The 25,370-nt window shown below is 28.5% G+C and overlaps 1 long non-coding RNA gene across 1 annotated transcript; it reads right to left on the minus strand.

Moving 5' to 3' along the window:
- Positions 1 to 2,327: 2,327 nt before the first annotated feature.
- Positions 2,328 to 2,897, minus strand: LOC149424616 (uncharacterized). The gene is made up of 2 exons (XR_016302122.1): positions 2,853 to 2,897; positions 2,328 to 2,647 (listed from the first exon to the last, which is right to left on the minus strand). It is a non-coding gene; the product is annotated as an uncharacterized LOC149424616 (long non-coding RNA).
- Positions 2,898 to 25,370: the final 22,473 nt, after the last annotated feature.

The raw sequence follows: 25,370 nt of genomic DNA on the forward strand, positions 1-25,370 counted from the left end.
AAATTATGATCAACATTATTTTTCTTCACTTCATTTTACGTATCTTATTTTATATAATTACATTTTTATATTATTTGATTGTGTAATATTTTCGTAATTTTATTATATTATGTTATGAATCTAATAAGTAAATAAAATTATTGGTTTCTAAGCTGTCTTTCATTTATCCCATCCACTTGATTTAAAAAAAAAAACAGTCCTAAGAATTACTCGCCTAAATACTCCTTTAATAATAAATTACACAAATTTGTGGAGAAGGAGTACTGGCACTCTGCAAACTGTTTATCCATGAGGAATACGCTTGGTGGGGTGTCAGACAATTTTATCCAAAATATTTATAATTTTTTTATGTGACACCTCTCACAAAAGCGCCCCTATCTTTACACTTTAAATACGTTATATGTATAACGTTATGAGGCGGGTTAAGATAGGGGCTGAAGGAATGAATTTATTAATGCGGGACTTAACTCCTTGAGGTACGAACTTTTTTTTCTTATTTTTTACCTTTTTTTTTTTTTAATCAATTGATGTAACTTATAATAACGAGGAAAAAATATTTAAAAAATAATTGGACTGAAGGCTTTTCAGGAATGAGGTGGTCAAAATTTTATACCACAGTACACATGGGAAAAAAATATTAGGTTCAAATCAAAAGTTTATTAGAAATAAAAAAGGCCATTTTATATGACTAATTGTGGAAATTTTCAAAACAGTTTTTATCTTTTTTTACACAAAGGGGTACTTTGCAAACACAACATATCCAGTTGGAACGTATGGGCCTGTCTTTTGTACTACAATTCGCACAACGACGTGAAGTAGTATGTTCTGGCCGGTGGGCGCTATTTTTCAGACGTATTTCAGGGTCCACGTAAGGCTTATGTCTCTTAATTTCCACCACCTCCGATGTGGACCCACGCTTTTTGGTGCATTTCAGCTCCTCTTCAGCCAAAAGTTCTCTGTAAACTTGCCTCCTGAAATCTTTGAGCCTCAATGGATTGTCTTTGTCAGCCTTACCCAACTTGCAGAGCTCTGTGTAAACAATGTAAGAATTTACAATTGTTGCATCTAAAAAGTGGAAAAATAAACGATGCCACCATTTTTTAGACTTTCTGTTTATCGAGTAAACCGCCTTCTTTTGATCAAACTTGTCCACATAATTCATGCAGTTGTTATAATTATTTAGAGCCAACGGACATGGCACCCTTGTGATCTCACCAGTTTTCTCTTTACGGTTGACATGCATGGCATCCTTTGGGTTGTGAAAGTTTGAAAGGAGGTGTACAGCTCTTCTATCTCTCCATTTTATCATGGAAATTCCTGTATCACTCACGTACCAGTCATATTCACCTCTTTTTAGGTTTTTATCATCCTTCATCTTAGGCAAATATTTTCTGGTTGATTGGACAGTTCCACATGAGCGAATATTCATATCTTTCAGCTGTTTTTGTAGGGGGTAGCAATTAAAATAATTATCAAAGTAAACTGTGTAGTTACGACCTTGAATAGATTGACAAAAATTTAAGACAACTCTTGGCCCTAAGTTAGACTCAGCGTAGTCACCAATTTTTCCTGTGTATATTTCAAATTTTAAGTTGTATCCATTTTCTGCACACATCATCCAGATCTTATAGCCTCTTTTAATGGGTTTTTGGGGCATGTATTGCTTCAATGTGCTGCGGCCTTTGAATTTGACAATGCTCTCGTCAATTGCCAAAGTAGGTGATGGCTTGTAATTTCGATAAAGGCGTCTGACAAGCAGTTCAACAAAGGCCTTATTTTATATAATTTATCGAAATTAAGTTGACCTCTAGCAGGCATCAATGAATTGTCGTTGAGATGAAGGTTTGACAACAGCCAGCCAAACCTATGGACTGTCATAAATCTTGAAATATAGGGGTCGTTTAAATCAGGGGACGATGACCAATAGTCTCTATAACTGGGGGATTTTTTAATTCCCATTACTAAATTTAGTGCAATAAATTTTTTAATTTCCTGAACGGTTGTGGGTTGGTGATTTTTCCCGACTTGTTGTGCGTATAGATTGGTCTGGAAGCAGATATTTTCAATCAAACTAGGAGTCCAAAATTTCAGAAAAATTTCCAAAGGTGTGGGATTTTCCATCGTAAGAAAGTCATTATGTAGTCCTGTTTCTTCACGGAATTCACCAGGGAGGGCGGTATTGAACGTACGGCTCCATTTAGGCACGACTATAATCGCAGGTATGACAGGTGTAGATGCAGTTGTGCCTGGAACAGCAGCGGTGGATGAAAAAACGGACATTGAGATATTAGGACTATACTGGGCAGATGGAGAAGACGATACTGGTCGGTTACGCGTACGCGAAAGATGAACATCAAAAGTAGATGGTGATTGTGAACCAGAAGGGCTGGATGTGCCTGCTATAGGGTGATCGAGTGTGGTAGATGAAGAAGACGCCGGGATTTGATTCCTCACACAAGATAGAGGTAGTTCATCATCATCATCGTCCGAAGAGGCGCTAACTGTGACATTTGCTAGATGCTCCTCCTGTAGATCCTCTTCCTCATTGTCTGAGCACCCATAACAACTGTCATCATCAGAAGGTATCTCTTCTAAAAGTATTCCTGCGATTTCTTCTTGGCGAAGACCTTTCTTCGGCATGGTGTATCTGTAAAATTATAAAATCAGAATAACCATGTTGTAAGACTAAAAAAATTACCTCAAGTACGGTGGTCGAAAAGCAAAACCACCAAAAAATTTCGATTTTACAAAAAAAATACTATATTTATAGACATTTCTTATTGATAATTCAACAAATGAAATACAAGGGCACTAGAATTCATAAGAAATGGACAAAAATTCGAAATACATACCGTTATATTTCACTTTAAAGTCGGAGATCACAAAAAACCACAATTCGCTGGCAATTGTCAAACACATAACCAAACCGTGCAAAGCCACCTATTATCGCTATTGGAAACTAAATAGTATAGAATCTATGTCTCACATGGCATTTAAAAAACTTGTCAACAGATGGCCGTTTTAGCATAATTATTTATTTTCAAGGTGGCCGAATTTTGAAACCACAGTACTTCAAAGAGTTAAAGAGGCCTGGATTATATGGAGGAGGAAAACCAGATGCCGATAGCTCGTTCCACATGCGAGCCGACTTAAGATAAAACGAGTCGGAGAAACGACCCATTCTCATAAAGACAACATCAACTTTACTGTGAACGTATGTTCCGCTCGTGTCCGTCGAGTATCATGCAGGTGCACGGTGCACCGGAGATCAATGCTGCTTCCTCCTTATAACAGGCTCCAATAAAATACCTGTAGAATAGACACAGCATACGCACATTTCATCGTACATGCTTTTACCGCACATATAACTTAGGGATTTAATTTTTACAGTATTCAGTCTACTTTCAGCCTTCTTCTGCCAGTAGGTACCAGTACTCCATTGTGGACTGCTAGCTTCGCTTCATTGGACAGTTTTTTGTTAGCTCCCACCGCGTTCAATCACCATTAATTACCCATTTTAAATAATTACCGATTATAACCAAGAACCCGACCGCCCCTACTAAGTCACGAAGCGTAATCAGGAGAGATGGTAAAAGATGCAAGTTCAAAATTTGCCATATTTCATTATTCCTTTTGCCGCCATTTTGGATTTTTATGGTCAAAAGGTATCCCTCAACTAGTCTCTATCGATCCAGCCCGCCACGCAGTAGGTGGGCAAACGCATCCGCCGACAGGACTTAGAAAAACCTCACTCTATGAACCCGTGTACTGATTTGACTTTTGCGAAAGTTTCGTTTCAATCTAAATCCTCATACATTTCTTATTTTTATTTTTATTTTTTTATAGTGAATACCTCACAAGAGTCCCAACTGCTCCCGTCTGGAGCCAGCGAGACTATGGCATCCCCAATTGGGGGATGTTGTGAGGCTGAAGGTAAGTGGGGAAGGGAAAGAGGAAGGTGGGGAAGTACCTGGCTATTCAGATCTAGTCACTAAACACGGCTAAAGCCATTTGGAGCAACGTTTCAATTCTGAATGGTGGTCTAACACCAGGGCGATACTGGTAGTATCTTCCACTCTGGAACGTGCCGCAAATATACTAAATATTATTTTAATTAATTAATTGTGAAATAACACAAATTAATCAAATAAAATTTATTTGCGCACGCCGGGTTCGAACCCGCGACCTTCGGAATGGCAGTCCAATGCGTTACCACTGGACTATGCCGGCCGTCAGAAATATTATAAAACAATTCAAGCATTTCAAGTCATTTTGATTTTAAATGGTAACATCTCACAGTCATTTCATGCGATATTCGACTCTAGAGACTAATACTTTGAGTTCAATATCACAAAAGATTACGGAATCAGATAAAACCTTGTTATGAACAGTCCACCGATTGCCCCCTTGATTGGTTCATTTAGTAAAAACATATATAGGGACACAGATCAACTTTGTCTAATAACTTCTTACCTGGATCAACATACTACGGGAATAGATCAATATATATGAGATCAACATAAGTATGCCAATTTAGGTAGATCAACATAAATTATGCATCCGATTTCCATACAAATTTTGAAAATTTTATGAACAGTATATCTAATGGTTTTTCTGGCAAACTGGCAACATTGATAATTATTGTACCACTGTTGTCAGTTCATACAGATGTATTCCTTAATAGCCAAGTTATATGGTGTTAAAGGTGGATCAACTTAGTCTAACAACTTCTTACTGGATCAACATACTACGGGAAGAGGACAATATATATATATATATATATATATATATATATATATATATATATATATTTTTTTTTTTTTTTTTTTTTTTTTTTTAATTTCTTTTTAACATTGTTTATCTATTTATATATATATATTTTTTTGTTTTATCCTCTAAATTTTTTCAAAAATAATTTGTAAATTCTTATAAGGATATTGCGCATTTTTTTCATATCTCTATTTGTAAAATAATATTCTTATGTATATATTTTTCCCCTATTTATAAGTCAAAATATTTGTTAATGTTTTTAACTGCTGTTTAAGTCAATTCGTGAGAAATAGTTTGGATGCAGATGAATTCTCTAGTTCAGGGGTGTCAAACTGGATATTCTTAAGGGCCGTTTATAACATTTGGCGTGTGTAAGCGGGTCGGACTCAATATTTTAAAAATTAAACCCATACTTAATTGTTAAAATCTTTATTTAGTTAGATACCTATTTATTTTAAATTCAGTTAGTTAAAATTACATTATACATCTACATTTTTTCAGGTTTTACGACGACCACAAAAATAAGGTTTTTTTTTAATTTTTCATGTTTTGCGACAATTCCTCACATAAAATAAGGTTTTTCAACAAAATTTCAGGTTTACCGACGATTTAACACTTAAATTAGGTTATTCTGAATTTTTTCAGGTTTTACGACGACTGTACTAAAGTTACCATAATAAGTTTTTTTTTACAAATTTTCATGTTTTACGACAATTTAACACTTAAATACGGTTTTTTTAGAATTTTTTCAGGTATTACGACGATTAACCATGTTTATGATAATTTTGCATGTTTTACGACAATTTAACACTTAAATAAGGTTTTTCTAAAATTATTCAGCTGAAGCGACGATTTACCATGTGTTTGATAATTTTGCATGTTTCACGACAAATTTACACTTTAATAAGGATATTCTACAATTTTTCAGGTTTTACGGCGGTTAAACACAAAAACATGAATTTTTTACAATTTTTCATGTTTTACGTTACAATTTATAACATAAATTTAGGTTTTTCAACAATTTTTCAGGTTTTACGACGATATAAAATATTTTAGATAAATTTTTATGTTTAACGACAATTTAACACTTAAATGAGTTTTTTCTACAAAATTTCAGGTTTTACGACGATCAGACACAAAAATAAGGTTTTTTTTACAAATTTTCATGTTTAACAACAATATAACACTTTAATACGGTTTTTCTACATTTTTTCTGGTTTAACGACGATTAAACACTTAAATAAGTTTATTCAAAATTTTTTAAGATTTTACGACGACCACAAAAATAAGGTTTTTTTGATAATTTTTCATGTTTTACGACAATTCCTCACATAAAATAAGGTTTTTCAACAAAATTTCAGGTTTTCCGACGATTTAACACTTGAATTAAGTTATTCAAAAATTTTTCGGGTTTTACGACGACTGTACACAAAAAGAAGTTTTTTTTACAAATTTTCATGTTCTACGACAATTTAACACTTAAATACGGTTTTTCTGCATTTTTTCAGGTTTTACGACGACCACAAAAATAAGGTTTTTTTTTAAATTTTTCATGTTTAACGACAAATTCTCACATAAAATAAGGTTTTTCAACAATTTTTCAGGTTTTACGACGATTTACAATGTTTAAGATAAAAGTTCATGTTTAACAACAATTTAACACATAAATAAGGCTTTTCTACAAAATTTCAGGTTCTACGACGATTAATCACAGAAATAAGATTTTTTTACAATTTTCGATGTTTTACAACAATTTTTACGCAAAAATACGGTTTTTCTACATTTTTTCCGGTTTTACGACGATTTAACATAAAAATGAGGTTTTTCTACATTATTTCAGGATTTACGACGATTTAACACTTAAATTAGGTTTTTCTACATTTTTTCAGGTTTTACGACAATTTTACACTGAAATAAGGTTTTTCTACAAAATTTCAGTTTAACGGCGACTTAACACTTAAATTAGGTTATTCTTCATTTTTTCAGGTTTTCCGAGGATTTAACACAAAAATGAGGTTTTTCTTCATAATTTCAGGTTTTACGACAATTTAACACTTAAATTAGGAAGTTATACAATTTTTGATGTTTTTACAACAATTTAACACTTTAAAACGGTTTTCTACAATTTTTCAGGTTGTACGACAGTTTAACACATAAATTAGGTTATTCTCATAGACATATGAATATTAGTAGACCTGCCCTAAGTGATTAAAAGCGTATTATCCCCACTCCCCATACCGGTTCCATTGAGCCGGCTGGGCTCGCATATGGCCTCAAGTGAAATTTGAAAACGTGACGTCATCATTCTTGTGCGAACTATGGTCGAGGCATCATCGGTTCATTTTACGAAATAACACGGCAAAATGTTGACTTGTACTATGAAAACTTGTAAAAATAGATTTGAAAAAGAGAATTAACCCAATTGTCGTATTACATTCCATTTATAAGCATTATTTAACTTTATTTTAAGCATATTCACATCGTATAATATAGATCAGTTTTAGAAACATATACTATCACATCGAGAAACGTCTGGACGCGAAACACAAAGCTGGTTGGTTGCTGGGAAGTAAATTATGAACATTTATAAAAGTGTCTTAACTAAATACTTAAACGAAATATTCGACTCTGAAAATGCAACCGAATTTTTTTGCCGAATTTGGACTTCGCAAATTTGTTCATAACGTGGCGAGTAATTTGCGCTCCCATGTAAAAATGTCTATTCATTCTAAAGCAGATTTTACTTTTAAGAAGTAAATGGTGATATTATAATGCGAGATGCCTATTTACTGTCAGATTGATTTATTGACGAATCACAGTCAGCCTTACTCCCTTCGTTCTTCAACAGTTGATTTTACCCCTCGCCATTATCTTCTCGTCTATTAATTCCTATGTCTGTGGTTATTCTACATTTTTTCTGGTTTTACCACGATTTAACATTTTTATAAGGTTATTCTACATTTTTTCCGGTTTAACGACAATTAAACACTTAAATAAGGTTTTTTTACATTTTTTCAGGTATTACGACGTTTTATGATGTTTTAGATTAATTTTCATGATTTACGACTATTTAACACTTAAATGAGGTTATTCTACAATTTTTCATGTTTTTACAACAATTTAACACTTTCAAACGGTTTTCTAAAATTTTTCAGGTTTAACACAAAAATAAGGTTTTTCTACAATTTTTCAGGTATTATGACGTTTTACGATGTTTTAGATAAATTTTCATAATTTACGACTATTTTACACTTAAATGAGGTTATTCTACAATTTTTCGTGTTTCTACAACAATTTAACACTTTCAAACGGTTTTCTACAATTTTTCAGGTTTTACGACAGTTTAACTCATAAATTAGGTTTTTTTTACTTTTTTTCAGGTTTTAGGACAGTTAAACACTAAAATAAGGTTTTTCTACATTTTTTCAGGTTTGACCGCGATTTAACACTTATATTAGGTTATTCTAGATTTTTTCAGGTACAACGACGATTTAACACAAAAATAAGATTTTTCTACAATTTTTCAGGTTTAATGACGTTTTACGATGTTTTAGACTAATTTTCATGATTTACGACTATTTAACACTTAAATGAGGTTATTCTACAATTTTTCATGTTTTTACAACAATTTAACACTTTAAAACCATTTTCTACAATTTTTCAGGCTTTACGTCAGTTTAACACTAAAATAAGGTTATGCTACATTTTTTCTGGTTTTACCACGATTTAACACTTTAATAAGGTTATTCTACATTTTTTCAGGGTTTTACGACGATTTAACACAAAAATGAGGTTTTTCTACATTATTTCAGGTTTTACGACGGTTAAACACATAAATTAGGTTTTTCGACATTTTTTCAGGTTTTACGACAATTTAACACTTTAATAAAGTTTTTCTACATTTTTTCAGGTTGTACGACATTATAACACATAAATTAGGTTTTTTTACATTTTTTCAGGTTTTACGTCGATTTAACACAAAAATGAAGTTTTTCTAAATAATTTCAGGTTTTACGACGGTTTAACACTTAAATTAGGTTGTTCTACATTTTTTCAGGTTTAACGACGATTTAACACAAAAATAAGGTTTTCCTACAAATTTTCAGGAATTATGACATTTTACGATGTTTTAGATAAATTTTCATGATTTACGACTATTTAACACTTTAATGAGGTTATTCTACCATTTTTCATGTTTTTACAACAATTTAACACTTTAAAACGGTTTTCTACAATTTTTACAGGTTTGACGACGATTTACCATGTATTTGAACATTTTACATGTTTTTCGACAATTTAACACTTAAATACGGTTTTTCTACAGTTTTTAGGTTTAACGACGATTCAACACTTAAATGAGGTTATTCTACATTAATTCTGGTTTTACGACGATTTAACACTAAAATTAGGTTTTTCTACATTTTTTCAGGTTTTACGACAATTTAACACAAAAATAAAGTTTTTCTACATAATTTCAGGTTTAACGGCGACTTAACACTTAAATGAGGTTATTCTACGTAATTTCAGGTTTTACGACGATTTAACACAAAATTGAGGTTTTTCTACATAATTTCAGGTTTTACGACAATTTAATACAAAAATATGGTTTTTCTACAAAATTTCAGGTTTAACGGCGACTTAACACTAAAATGAGGTTATTCTACATATTTTCAGGTTAAACGACGATTTAACACAAAATTAAGGTTTTTCTACAATTTTTCAGGTATTATACAATTTACGTTTTACGATGTTTTAGATTAATTTTCATGATTCACGACTGTTTCACACTTAAATGAGATTATTCTACATTTTTTCAGGTTTTACGACAATATAACACACTGATTAGGTTTTTTTACATTTTTTCAAGGTTTTCGACAATTTAACACTTTAATAAGGATTTTCTACATTTTTTCAGGTTTTACGACAAAATAACACAATTTTTTTTTTTTTTTTACATTTTTTCAGGTTTTACGACGATTTAATACAAAAATGAGGTTTTTCTACAATTTTTCAGGTATAATGACGTTTTACGATGCTTAAGATAAATTTTCACGATTGAAGACTATTTAACACCTAAATGAGGTTATTCTATAATTTTTCATGTTTTTACAACAATTTAACACTTTCAAACGGTTTTCTACAATTTTTCAGGTTTTACGACAGTTTAACACATAAATTAGGTTTTTTTACATTTTTTCAGGTTTTACGACACTTAAACACTTAAATAAGGTTTTTCTACATTTTTTCAGGTTTAACCGCGATTTAACACTTATATTAGGTTATTCTACATTTTTTTAGGTTTAACGACGATTTAACACAAAAATAAGGTTTTTCTACAATTTTTCAGGTTTAATGACGTTTTACGATGTTTTAGACTAATTTTCATGATTGACGACTATTAAACACTTAAATGAGGTTATTCTACAATTTTTCATGTTTTTACAACAATTTAACACTTTAAAACCATTTTCTACAATTTTTCAGGTTTTACGTCAGTTTAACACTTAAATTAGGTTATTCCACATTTTTTCTGGTTTTACGACGATTTAACACAAAAATGAGGATTTTCTACATTATTTCAGGTTTTACGACGATTTAACACATAAATAAGATTTTTATATTGTTTTTCATGTTTATGAAACTAAAAGACTTAAAAAAGGGTATTCTAAAAATTTTCAGGTTTTTCGACAATTTTAAACATTAAGACGGTTTTTCTACAATTTTTTAGGTTTGACAACGATTCAACACGAACATGAGGTTTTTCTACATTTTTTCTGGTTTTACGACGATTTAATACTTAAATAACGCGATTCTACATTTTTTCCGGTTTTACGACAGCTTTACACAAATATAGGGTTTTTCAAATATTTTTAAGGTTTTTCGACAATTTAACACATAAATTAGGTTTTTTTACATTTTTTCAGGTTTTACGACGATTAAACACAAAAATGAGGTTTTTTTACATAATTTCAGATATTATGACGTTTTACGATGTTTAAGATTAATTTTCATGATTTACGACTATTTTAACACTTAAATGAGGTTATTCTACAACTGTTCATGTTTTTATAACAATTTAACACTTTTAAACGGTTTTCTACAATTTTTCAGGTTTTACGACAGTTAACTTCAAAAAAGGGTATTTTTACATGTTTTCAGGTTTTACGACAATTTAACACATTAATAAGGTTTTTCTACATTTTTTCAGGTTTAACGACGATTTAGCACAAAAATGAGGTTTTTCTACATAATTTCAGGTTTTACGGCGGTTAAACACAAAAATGAGGTTTTTCTACATAATTTCAGGTTTTACGAAGATTTAACACTTAAATTAGATTATTCTATATTTTTTCAGGTTTAACGACGATTTAACACAAATATATGGTTTTTCTACAATTTTTCAGGTATTATGACGTTTTTCGATGTTTTAGATTATTATTCATGATTTACGACAATACAACACTAAAATGAGATTATTCTACAATTTTTCAAGTTTTAAAAACGATTTAACACTTTAAAAGGGTTTTCTACAATTTTTCAGGTTTTATGACAGTTTTAACACATATTTTAAGTTTTTAGTCATTTTTTCAGGTTTTACGACGATTTAACACAAAAATGAGGTTTTTCTACATAATTTCTGGTTTTACGACAATTTAACACAAAAATATGGTTTTTCTACAAAATTTCAGGTTTAACGGCGACTTAACACTAAAATGAGGTTTTTCTACATTTTTTCAGGTTTTACGACAAAATAACACAAAAATTATATTTTTTTTACATTTTTCCAGGTTTTACGACGATTTAACACAAAAATTAGGTTTTTCTACAATTTTTCAGGTAAAATGACGTTTTACGATGCTTAAGATTAATTTTCACGATTGAAGACTATTTAACACTTAAATGAGGTTATTCTATAATTTTTCATGTTTTTTACAACAATTTAACACTTTCAAACGGTTTTCTACAATTTTTCAGGTTTTACGACAGTTTAACACATAAATTAGGTTTTTTTTAATTTTTTCAGGTTTTACGACACTTCATCACTTAAATAAGGTTTTTCTACATTTTTTCAGGTTTAACCGCGATTGAACACTTATATTAGGTTATTCTACATTTTTTTAGGTTTAACGACGATTTAACACAAAAATAAGGTTTTTCTACAATTTTTCAGGTTTAATGACGTTTTACGATATTTTTGACTAATTTTCATGATTTACGACTATTTAACTTTTAAATGAGGTTATTCAACAATTTTTCATGTTTTTACAACAATTTAACACTTTAAAACCATTTTCTACAATTTTTCAGGTTTTACGTCAGTTTAACACTTAAATTAGGTTATTCCACATTTTTTCTGGTTTTACGACGATTTAACACAAAAATGAGGATTTTCTACATTATTTCAGGTTTTTCGACGATTTAACACATAAATAAGATTTTTATATTGTTTTTCATGTTTATGAAACTAAAACACTTAAAAAAGGGTATTCTAAAAATTTTCAGGTTTTTCGACAATTTTAAACATTAACACGGTTTTTCTACAATTTTTTAGGTTTGACAACGATTCAACACGAACATGAGGTTTTTCTACATTTTTTCTGGTTTTACGACGATTTAATACTTAAATAACGCGATTCTACATTTTTTCCGGTTTTACGACGGCTTTACACAAATATAGGGTTTTTCAAATATTTTTAAGGTTTTTCGACAATTTAACACATAAATTAGGTTTTTTTTACATTTTTTCAGGTTTTACGACGATTAAACACAAAAATGAGGTTTTTTTACATAATTTCAGATATTATGACGTTTTACGATGTTTAAGATTAATTTTCATGATTTACGACTATTTTAACACTTAAATGAGGTTATTCTACAACTGTTCATGTTTTTATAACAATTTAACACTTTTAAACGGTTTTCTACAATTTTTCAGGTTTTACGACAGTTAACTTCAAAAAAGGGTATTTTTACATGTTTTCAGGTTTTACGACAATTTAACACATAAATAAGGTTTTTCTACATTTTTTCAGGTTTAACGACGATTTAGCACAAAAATGAGGTTTTTCTACATAATTTCAGGTTTTACGGCGGTTAAACACAAAAATGAGGTTTTTCTACATAATTTCAGGTTTTACGAAGATTTAACACTTAAATTAGATTATTCTATATTTTTTCAGGTTTAACGACGATTTAACACAAATATATGGTTTTTCTACAATTTTTCAGGTATTATGACGTTTTACGATGTTTTAGATTATTATTCATGATTTACGACAATACAACACTAAAATGAGATTATTCTACAATTTTTCAAGTTTTAAAAACGATTTAACACTTTAAAAGGGTTTTCTACAATTTTTCAGGTTTTATGACAGTTTTAACACATATTTTAAGTTTTTAGTCATTTTTTCAGGTTTTACGACGATTTAACACAAAAATGAGGTTTTTCTACATAATTTCTGGTTTTACGACAATTTAACACAAAAATATGGTTTTTCTACAAAATTTCAGGTTTAACGGCGACTTAACACTAAAATGAGGTTTTTCTACATTTTTTCAGGTTTTACGACAAAATAACACAAAAATTATATTTTTTTTACATTTTTCCAGGTTTTACGACGATTTAACACAAAAATTAGGTTTTTCTACAATTTTTCAGGTAAAATGACGTTTTACGATGCTTAAATTAATTTTCACGATTGAAGACTATTTAACACTTAAATGAGGTTATTCTATAATTTTTCATGTTTTTACAACAATTTAACACTTTCAAACGGTTTTCTACAATTTTTCAGGTTTTACGACAGTTTAACACATAAATTAGGTTTTTTTTAATTTTTTCAGGTTTTACGACACTTAATCACTTAAATAAGGTTTTTCTACATTTTTTCAGGTTTAACCGCGATTGAACACTTATATTAGGTTATTCTACATTTTTTTAGGTTTAACGACGATTTAACACAAAAATAAGGTTTTTCTACAATTTTTCAGGTTTAATGACGTTTTACGATGTTTTTGACTAATTTTCATGATTTACGACTATTTAACTTTTAAATGAGGTTATTCAACAATTTTTCATGTTTTTACAACAATTTAACACTTTAAAACCATTTTCTACAATTTTTCAGGTTTTACGTCAGTTTAACACTTAAATTAGGTTATTCCACATTTTTTCTGGTTTTACGACGATTTAACACAAAAATGAGGATTTTCTACATTATTTCAGGTTTTTCGACGATTTAACACATAAATAAGATTTTTATATTGTTTTTCATGTTTATGAAACTAAAACACTTAAAAAAGGGTATTCTAAAAATTTTCAGGTTTTTCGACAATTTTAAACATTAACACGGTTTTTCTACAATTTTTTAGGTTTGACAACGATTCAACACGAACATGAGGTTTTTCTACATTTTTTCTGGTTTTACGACGATTTAATACTTAAATAACGCGATTCTACATTTTTTCCGGTTTTACGACAGCTTTACACAAATATAGGGTTTTTCAAATATTTTAAAGGTTTTTCGACAATTTAACACATAAATTAGGTTTTTTTTACATTTTTTCAGGTTTTACGACGATTAAACACAAAAATGAAGTTTTTTTACGTAATTTCAGATATTATGACGTTTTACGATGTTTAAGATTAATTTTCATGATTTACGACTATTTAACACTTAAATGAGGTTATTCTACAACTGTTCATGTTTTTACAACAATTTAACACTTTTAAACGGTTTTCTACAATTTTTCAGGTTTTACGACAGTTAAATTCAAAAATAAGGTATTTTTACATGTTTTCAGGTTTTACGACAATTTAACACATAAATAAGGTTTTTCTACATTTTTTCAGGTTTAACGACGATTTAGCACAAAAATGAGGTTTTTCTACATAATTTCAGGTTTTACGAAGATTTAACACTTAAATAAGGTTATTCTACATTTTTTCAGGTTAAACGACGATTTAACACAAAATTAAGGTTTTTCTACAATTTTTCAGGTTTAATGACGTTTTACGATGTTTTTGACTAATTTTCATGATTTACGACTATTTAACTTTTAAATGAGGTTATTCAACAATTTTTCATGTTTTTACAACAATTTAACACTTTAAAACCATTTTCTACAATTTTTCAGGTTTTACGTCAGTTTAACACTTAAATTAGGTTATTCCACATTTTTTCTGGTTTTACGACGATTTAACACAAAAATGAGGATTTTCTACATTATTTCAGGTTTTTCGACGATTTAACACATAAATAAGATTTTTATATTGTTTTTCATGTTTATGAAACTAAAACACTTAAAAAAGGGTATTCTAAAAATTTTCAGGTTTTTCGACAATTTTAAACATTAACACGGTTTTTCTACAATTTTTTAGGTTTGACAACGATTCAACACGAACATGAGGTTTTTCTACATTTTTTCTGGTTTTACGACGATTTAATACTTAAATAACGCGATTCTACATTTTTTCCGGTTTTACGACAGCTTTACACAAATATAGGGTTTTTCAAATATTTTAAAGGTTTTTCGACAATTTAACACATAAATTAGGTTTTTTTTACATTTTTTCAGGTTTTACGACGATTAAACACAAAAATGAAGTTTTTTTACGTAATTTCAGATATTATGACGTTTTACGATGTTTAAGATTAATTTTCATGATTTACGACTATTTAACACTTAAATGAGGTTATTCTACAACTGTTCATGTTTTTACAACAATTTAACACTTTTAAACGGTTTTCTACAATTTTTCAGGTTTTACGACAGTTAAATTCAAAAATAAGGTATTTTTACATGTTTTCAGGTTTTACGACAATTTAACACATAAATAAGGTTTTTCTACATTTTTTCAGGTTTAACGACGATTTAGCACAAAAATGAGGTTTTTCTACATAATTTCAGGTTTTACGAAGATTTAACACTTAAATAAGGTTATTCTACATTTTTTCAGGTTAAACGACGATTTAACACAAAATTAAGGTTTTTCTACAATTTTTCAGGTATTTTGACGTTTTACGATGTTTTAGATTAATTTTCATGATTCACGACTGTTTCACACTTAAATGAGATTATTCTATATTTTTCCAGGTTTTACGACAGTATAAAACATTAATTAGGTTTTTTTTACATTTTTTCAAGTTTTTCGACCATTTAACGCTTAAATAAGGATTTTCTACATTTTTTCAGGTTTTACGACAAAATAACACAAAAATTAGTTTTTTTTACATTTTCTCAGGTTTTACGACGATTTAACACAAAAATGAGATTTTTCTACATTTTTTCAGGTATAATGACGTTTTACGATGCTTAAGATTAATCTTCACGATGAAGACTATTTAACACTTAAATGAGGTTATTCTACAATTTTTCATGTTTTTACAACAATTTAACACTTTCAAACGGTTTTCTACAATTTTTCAGGTTAAACACAAAAATAAGGTTTTTCTACAATTTTTCAGGTTTAATGACGTTTTACGATGCTTAAGATTAATTTTCATGAATTACGACTATTTAACACTGAAATGAGTTTATTCTACAAGTTTTAATGTTTTTACAACGATTTAACACTTAAATTAGGTTACTATATATTTTTTCAGGTTTAACGACGGTTTAACACAAGAATAAGGTTTTTCTACCATTTTTCAGGTATGACGACGATTTACGATATTTAAGATTAATTTTCATGATATACGACTATTTAACACTTTAATGAGTTTATTCTACAAGTTTTCATGTTTTTACAACAATTTAACACTTTCAAACGGTTTTCTACAATTTTTCAGGTTTTACGACAATTTAACACATAAATTAGGTTTTTTTTACATTTTTTCAGGTTTTACGACAGTTAAACGCTTAAAAAAGGTTTTTCTACATTTTTTCAGGTTCAACCGCTATTTAACACTTATATTTGGTTATTCTACATTTTTTCAGGTTTAACGACGATTTAACACAAAAATAAGGTTTTTCTACAATTTTTCAGGTTTTACGACAATTTAACACAAAAATATGGTTATTCTTCAAAATTTCAGGTTTAGCGGCGACTTAACACTAAAATGAGGTTATTCTACATTTTTTCATGTTTTTACAACAATTTAACACTTTCAAACGGTTTTCTACAATTTTTCAGTTTTTACAACAGTTTAACACTTAAATAAGGTTATTCTACATTTTTTCTGGTTTTACCACGATTTGACACTTTAATAAGGGTATTCGACATTTTTTCCGGTTTTTCGACGATTTAACACAAAAATGAGTTTTTTTTCCATTATTTCAGGTTTCAGGACGATTAAACACTTAAATTAGATTTTTCTACATTTTTTCAGGTTTTACGTCGATATAACACAAAAATGAGGTTTCTCTAAATAATTACAGGTTTTACGACGATTTAAAACACTTTTAAGGTGATTCTAAATTTTTTCCGGTTTAACGACGATTTAACAAAAAATTAGATTTTTCTACAATTTTTCTGGTATTAGGACATTTTACGATGTTTTAGATTAATTTTCATGATTTACGACTATTAAACACTTAAATGAGGTTATTCTACAATTTTTCGGGTTTTTTCAACAATTTAACACTTTGAAACGGTTTTCTACAATTTTTCAGGTTTTACGACAGTTTAACACAAAAATTAGGTTTTTTTTACATTTTTTCAGGTTTTGCGACAGTTAAACACTTTTTCTACGACTTTTTTTCGACGACTAAACACAAAAAAAGGGTTTTTCTACAATATTTCAGGTTTAACGACGGTTAACGATGTTTTAGATATATTTTCAAGATTCACTACTATTTCACACTTAAATGATTTAACTCTACATTTTTCCAGGTTTTACGACGATTTAACACTAAAATTAGATTTTTCTACATTTTTTCAGGTTTTAAGACAATTTAACACTTAAATCAGGTTTTTCTACATTTTTTCAGGTTTTACGACATTATAACACATAAATTCGATTTTTTTACTTTTTTACAGGTTTTACGTCGTTTTAACACAAAAATGAGGTTTTTCTACATAATTTCAGGTTTTACGACGATTTAACACGTAAATTAGGTTGCTCTACATTTTTTCAGGTTTAACGACGATTTAACACAAGAATAAAGTTTTTCTACAATTTTTCAGGTACTATGACGTTTAACGATGTTTTAGAATAATTTTCATGATTTACGACTATTTAACACTTAAATGAGTTTATTCTACAAGTTTTCATGTTTTTACAACAATTTAACACTTTCAAACGGTTTTCTACAATTTTTCAGGTTTAACGACAGTTTAACACTTAAATTAGGTTATTCCACATTTTTTCTGGTTTAACCACGATTTAACACTCGAAAAAGGTTATTCGACATTTTTTCCGTTTTTACGACGATTTAACACAAAAATGAGTTTTTGTCCATTATTTCAGGATTCACGACGATTAAACACTTAAATTAGATTTTTCTACATTTTTTCAGGTTTTTCGACAATTTAACACTTTAATAAGGTTTTTCTACATTTTTTCAGGATTTACCGCGATTTTACACTTATATTAGGTAATTCAACATTTTTTCAGGTTTAAGGACGATTTAACACAAAAATAAGGTTTTTCTACAATATTTCAGGTTTAATGACGTTTTACGATGTTTTAGACTAATTTTCATGATTAACGACTAAATAACACTTAAATGAGGTTATTCTACAATTTTTCATATTTTACAACAATTTAACACTTTAAAATCATTTTTTACAATTTTTCAGGTTTTACGTCAGTTTAACACATAAATTAGGTAATTCTACTTTTTTCTGGTTTTACCACGATTTAACACTTTAATGAGGTTATTCGACATTTTTTCCGGTTTTACGACGATTTAACACAAATATGCGGTTTTTCTACATTTTATCAGGTTTTACGACAATTTAACACTTAAATTAGATTTTTTTAAATTTATTCAGGTTTTACGACAATTTAACACTTTAATAAGGTTTTTTTTGATTCTTTCAGGTTGTACGTCGATTTAACACAAAAATGAGGTTTTTCTAAATAATTACAGGTTTAACGACGATTTAACACTTAAATTAGGTTGTTCTACATTTTTTCAGGTTTAACATAGTTTAACGATTTAACACAAAAATAAGGTTTTGTCTACAATTTTTCAGGTATTATGACGTTTTACGATGTTTTAGACTATTTTTCATGATTTACGACTATTTAACACTTAAATGCGATTTTCTACAATTTTTCAGGCTTAACGACAGATTAACAGTTAAATAAGTTTTTTTACATTTTTTCAGTTCAACGATAATATAACACATAAATTATGTTTTTTTAGATTTTTTCAGGTTTTACGATGCTTTAACACAAATCTGAGGTTATTCTACATAATTCCAGGTTTGACGACGATTAAACACTGAATATACATTTTTTTCCGGTTTTACGACAATTTAACACAAAAATGAGGTTTTTCTTCATTATCTCAGGTTTGACGACGATTTAACACTTAAATTAGGTTTTTCTACATTTTATCAGGTTTTACGACAATATAACACTAAAATAAGGTTTTTCTACAAATTTTCAGGTTTAACGGCGACTTAACACTTAAATTAGGTTATTGTACATTTTTTCAAGTTTTACGACGATTTAACACAAAAATGAGGTTTTTTTACATAATTTCAGGTTTAACGACGATAAAACACTTAAATTAGGTTGTTCTACATTTTTTCAGGTTTAACGACGATTTAACACAAAAATAAGGTTTTTCTACAATTTTTCAGGTATTATGACGTTTTACGATGTTTTAGATTAATTTTCATGATTTACGACTATTTTACACTTACATGCGGTTTTCTACAATTTTTCAGGTTTTGCGACAGATTAGCAGTTAAATAAGGTTTTTTTAGATTTTTTTAGGTTTAACGATGCTTTAACACAAATATGAGGTTATGGTACATAATTCCAGGTTTTACGACGATTTAACACTTAAATATGGTTTTTCTACAGTTTTTAGGTTTAACGACGATTAAACACTGAATCTACAATTTTTTCCGGTTTTACGACAATTTAACACAAAAATGAGGTTTTTCATCATTATTTCAGGTTTTACGACGATTTATCACTTAAATTAGGTTTTTCTACATTTTATCAGGTTTTACGACAATTTAACACTAAAATAATTTTTCTACAAATTTTCAGGTTAAACGGCGACTTAACACTTAAATTAGTTTATTCTACATTTTTTCAGGTTTTACGACGATTTAACACAAAAATGAGGTGTTTCTACATAATTTCAGGTTTTACGACGATTAAACACTTAAATAAGGTTGTTCAACATTTTTTCAGGTTTAACGACGATTTAACACAAAAATAAGGTTTTTCTACAATTTTTCAGGTATTATGACGTTTTACGATGTTTTAGATTAATTTTCATGATTTACGACTATTTAACACTTAAATGCGGTTTTCTACAATTTTTCAGGTTTTACGACAGATTAACAGTTAAATAAGGTTTTTTTACATTTTTTCAGGTCTTACGATAATATAACACATAAATTAGGTTTTTTTAGATTTTTTCAGGTTTAACGAGGCTTTAACACAAATATGAGGTTATTCTACATAATTTCAGGTTTAACGACAGTTTAACAATTAAATTGGGTTATTCTACATTTTTTCAGGATTAACGACGATTTAACAAAAAAATAGTTTTTTCTACAATTTTTCAGGTATTATGACGTTTTACTATGTTTAAGATTAATTTTCATGATTTACGACTATTTAACACTTAAATGAGGTTATTCTACAATTTTTCGGGTTTTTTCAACAATGTAACACTTTGAAACGGGTTTTTACAATTTTTCAGGTTTGACGACAGTTTAACACATAAATTAGGTTTTTTTTTATTTTTTCAGGTTTTACGACAATTTAACACTTAAATAAGGTAATTCCACATTTTTTCTGGTTTTACGACGATTTAACACAAAAATGAGGATTTTCTACATTATTTCAGGTTTTTCGACGATTTAACACATAAATAAGATTTTTATATTGTTTTTCATGTTTATGAAACTAAAACACTTAAAAAAGGGTATTCTAAAAATTTTCAGGTTTTTCGACAATTTTAAACATTAACACGGTTTTTCTACAATTTTTTAGGTTTGACAACGATTCAACACGAACATGAGGTTTTTCTACATTTTTTCTGGTTTTACGACGATTTAATACTTAAATAACGCGATTCTACATTTTTTCCGGTTTTACGACAGCTTTACACAAATATAGGGTTTTTCAAATATTTTAAAGGTTTTTCGACAATTTAACACATAAATTAGGTTTTTTTTACATTTTTTCAGGTTTTACGACGATTAAACACAAAAATGAAGTTTTTTTACGTAATTTCAGATATTATGACGTTTTACGATGTTTAAGATTAATTTTCATGATTTACGACTATTTAACACTTAAATGAGGTTATTCTACAACTGTTCATGTTTTTACAACAATTTAACACTTTTAAACGGTTTTCTACAATTTTTCAGGTTTTACGACAGTTAAATTCAAAAATAAGGTATTTTTACATGTTTTCAGGTTTTACGACAATTTAACACATAAATAAGGTTTTTCTACATTTTTTCAGGTTTAACGACGATTTAGCACAAAAATGAGGTTTTTCTACATAATTTCAGGTTTTACGAAGATTTAACACTTAAATAAGGTTATTCTACATTTTTTCAGGTTAAACGACGATTTAACACAAAATTAAGGTTTTTCTACAATTTTTCAGGTATTTTGACGTTTTACGATGTTTTAGATTAATTTTCATGATTCACGACTGTTTCACACTTAAATGAGATTATTCTATATTTTTCCAGGTTTTACGACAGTATAAAACATTAATTAGGTTTTTTTTACATTTTTTCAAGTTTTTCGACCATTTAACGCTTAAATAAGGATTTTCTACATTTTTTCAGGTTTTACGACAAAATAACACAAAAATTAGTTTTTTTTACATTTTCTCAGGTTTTACGACGATTTAACACAAAAATGAGATTTTTCTACATTTTTTCAGGTATAATGACGTTTTACGATGCTTAAGATTAATCTTCACGATGAAGACTATTTAACACTTAAATGAGGTTATTCTACAATTTTTCATGTTTTTACAACAATTTAACACTTTCAAACGGTTTTCTACAATTTTTCAGGTTAAACACAAAAATAAGGTTTTTCTACAATTTTTCAGGTTTAATGACGTTTTACGATGCTTAAGATTAATTTTCATGAATTACGACTATTTAACACTGAAATGAGTTTATTCTACAAGTTTTAATGTTTTTACAACGATTTAACACTTAAATTAGGTTACTATATATTTTTTCAGGTTTAACGACGGTTTAACACAAGAATAAGGTTTTTCTACCATTTTTCAGGTATGACGACGATTTACGATATTTAAGATTAATTTTCATGATATACGACTATTTAACACTTTAATGAGTTTATTCTACAAGTTTTCATGTTTTTACAACAATTTAACACTTTCAAACGGTTTTCTACAATTTTTCAGGTTTTACGACAATTTAACACATAAATTAGGTTTTTTTTACATTTTTTCAGGTTTTACGACAGTTAAACGCTTAAAAAAGGTTTTTCTACATTTTTTCAGGTTCAACCGCTATTTAACACTTATATTTGGTTATTCTACATTTTTTCAGGTTTAACGACGATTTAACACAAAAATAAGGTTTTTCTACAATTTTTCAGGTTTTACGACAATTTAACACAAAAATATGGTTATTCTTCAAAATTTCAGGTTTAGCGGCGACTTAACACTAAAATGAGGTTATTCTACATTTTTTCATGTTTTTACAACAATTTAACACTTTCAAACGGTTTTCTACAATTTTTCAGTTTTTACAACAGTTTAACACTTAAATAAGGTTATTCTACATTTTTTCTGGTTTTACCACGATTTGACACTTTAATAAGGGTATTCGACATTTTTTCCGGTTTTTCGACGATTTAACACAAAAATGAGTTTTTTTTCCATTATTTCAGGTTTCAGGACGATTAAACACTTAAATTAGATTTTTCTACATTTTTTCAGGTTTTACGTCGATATAACACAAAAATGAGGTTTCTCTAAATAATTACAGGTTTTACGACGATTTAAAACACTTTTAAGGTGATTCTAAATTTTTTCCGGTTTAACGACGATTTAACAAAAAATTAGATTTTTCTACAATTTTTCTGGTATTAGGACATTTTACGATGTTTTAGATTAATTTTCATGATTTACGACTATTAAACACTTAAATGAGGTTATTCTACAATTTTTCGGGTTTTTTCAACAATTTAACACTTTGAAACGGTTTTCTACAATTTTTCAGGTTTTACGACAGTTTAACACAAAAATTAGGTTTTTTTTACATTTTTTCAGGTTTTGCGACAGTTAAACACTTTTTCTACGACTTTTTTTCGACGACTAAACACAAAAAAAGGGTTTTTCTACAATATTTCAGGTTTAACGACGGTTAACGATGTTTTAGATATATTTTCAAGATTCACTACTATTTCACACTTAAATGATTTAACTCTACATTTTTCCAGGTTTTACGACGATTTAACACTAAAATTAGATTTTTCTACATTTTTTCAGGTTTTAAGACAATTTAACACTTAAATCAGGTTTTTCTACATTTTTTCAGGTTTTACGACATTATAACACATAAATTCGATTTTTTTACTTTTTTACAGGTTTTACGTCGTTTTAACACAAAAATGAGGTTTTTCTACATAATTTCAGGTTTTACGACGATTTAACACGTAAATTAGGTTGCTCTACATTTTTTCAGGTTTAACGACGATTTAACACAAGAATAAAGTTTTTCTACAATTTTTCAGGTACTATGACGTTTAACGATGTTTTAGAATAATTTTCATGATTTACGACTATTTAACACTTAAATGAGTTTATTCTACAAGTTTTCATGTTTTTACAACAATTTAACACTTTCAAACGGTTTTCTACAATTTTTCAGGTTTAACGACAGTTTAACACTTAAATTAGGTTATTCCACATTTTTTCTGGTTTAACCACGATTTAACACTCGAAAAAGGTTATTCGACATTTTTTCCGTTTTTACGACGATTTAACACAAAAATGAGTTTTTGTCCATTATTTCAGGATTCACGACGATTAAACACTTAAATTAGATTTTTCTAAATTTTTTCAGGTTTTTCGACAATTTAACACTTTAATAAGGTTTTTCTACATTTTTTCAGGATTTACCGCGATTTTACACTTATATTAGGTAATTCAACATTTTTTCAGGTTTAAGGACGATTTAACACAAAAATAAGGTTTTTCTACAATATTTCAGGTTTAATGACGTTTTACGATGTTTTAGACTAATTTTCATGATTAACGACTAAATAACACTTAAATGAGGTTATTCTACAATTTTTCATATTTTACAACAATTTAACACTTTAAAATCATTTTTTACAATTTTTCAGGTTTTACGTCAGTTTAACACATAAATTAGGTAATTCTACTTTTTTCTGGTTTTACCACGATTTAACACTTTAATGAGGTTATTCGACATTTTTTCCGGTTTTACGACGATTTAACACAAATATGCGGTTTTTCTACATTTTATCAGGTTTTACGACAATTTAACACTTAAATTAGATTTTTTTAAATTTATTCAGGTTTTACGACAATTTAACACTTTAATAAGGTTTTTTTTGATTCTTTCAGGTTGTACGTCGATTTAACACAAAAATGAGGTTTTTCTAAATAATTACAGGTTTAACGACGATTTAACACTTAAATTAGGTTGTTCTACATTTTTTCAGGTTTAACATAGTTTAACGATTTAACACAAAAATAAGGTTTTGTCTACAATTTTTCAGGTATTATGACGTTTTACGATGTTTTAGACTATTTTTCATGATTTACGACTATTTAACACTTAAATGCGATTTTCTACAATTTTTCAGGCTTAACGACAGATTAACAGTTAAATAAGTTTTTTTACATTTTTTCAGTTCAACGATAATATAACACATAAATTATGTTTTTTTAGATTTTTTCAGGTTTTACGATGCTTTAACACAAATCTGAGGTTATTCTACATAATTCCAGGTTTGACGACGATTAAACACTGAATATACATTTTTTTCCGGTTTTACGACAATTTAACACAAAAATGAGGTTTTTCTTCATTATCTCAGGTTTGACGACGATTTAACACTTAAATTAGGTTTTTCTACATTTTATCAGGTTTTACGACAATATAACACTAAAATAAGGTTTTTCTACAAATTTTCAGGTTTAACGGCGACTTAACACTTAAATTAGGTTATTGTACATTTTTTCAAGTTTTACGACGATTTAACACAAAAATGAGGTTTTTTTACATAATTTCAGGTTTAACGACGATAAAACACTTAAATTAGGTTGTTCTACATTTTTTCAGGTTTAACGACGATTTAACACAAAAATAAGGTTTTTCTACAATTTTTCAGGTATTATGACGTTTTACGATGTTTTAGATTAATTTTCATGATTTACGACTATTTTACACTTACATGCGGTTTTCTACAATTTTTCAG

The sequence above is a fragment of the Hesperophylax consimilis genome, chromosome 4 (genome assembly GCF_061612785.1).
Source record: "Hesperophylax consimilis isolate HC1 chromosome 4, BYU_Hcon_1.0, whole genome shotgun sequence".
Lineage (NCBI taxonomy): Eukaryota > Metazoa > Arthropoda > Insecta > Trichoptera > Limnephilidae > Hesperophylax > Hesperophylax consimilis.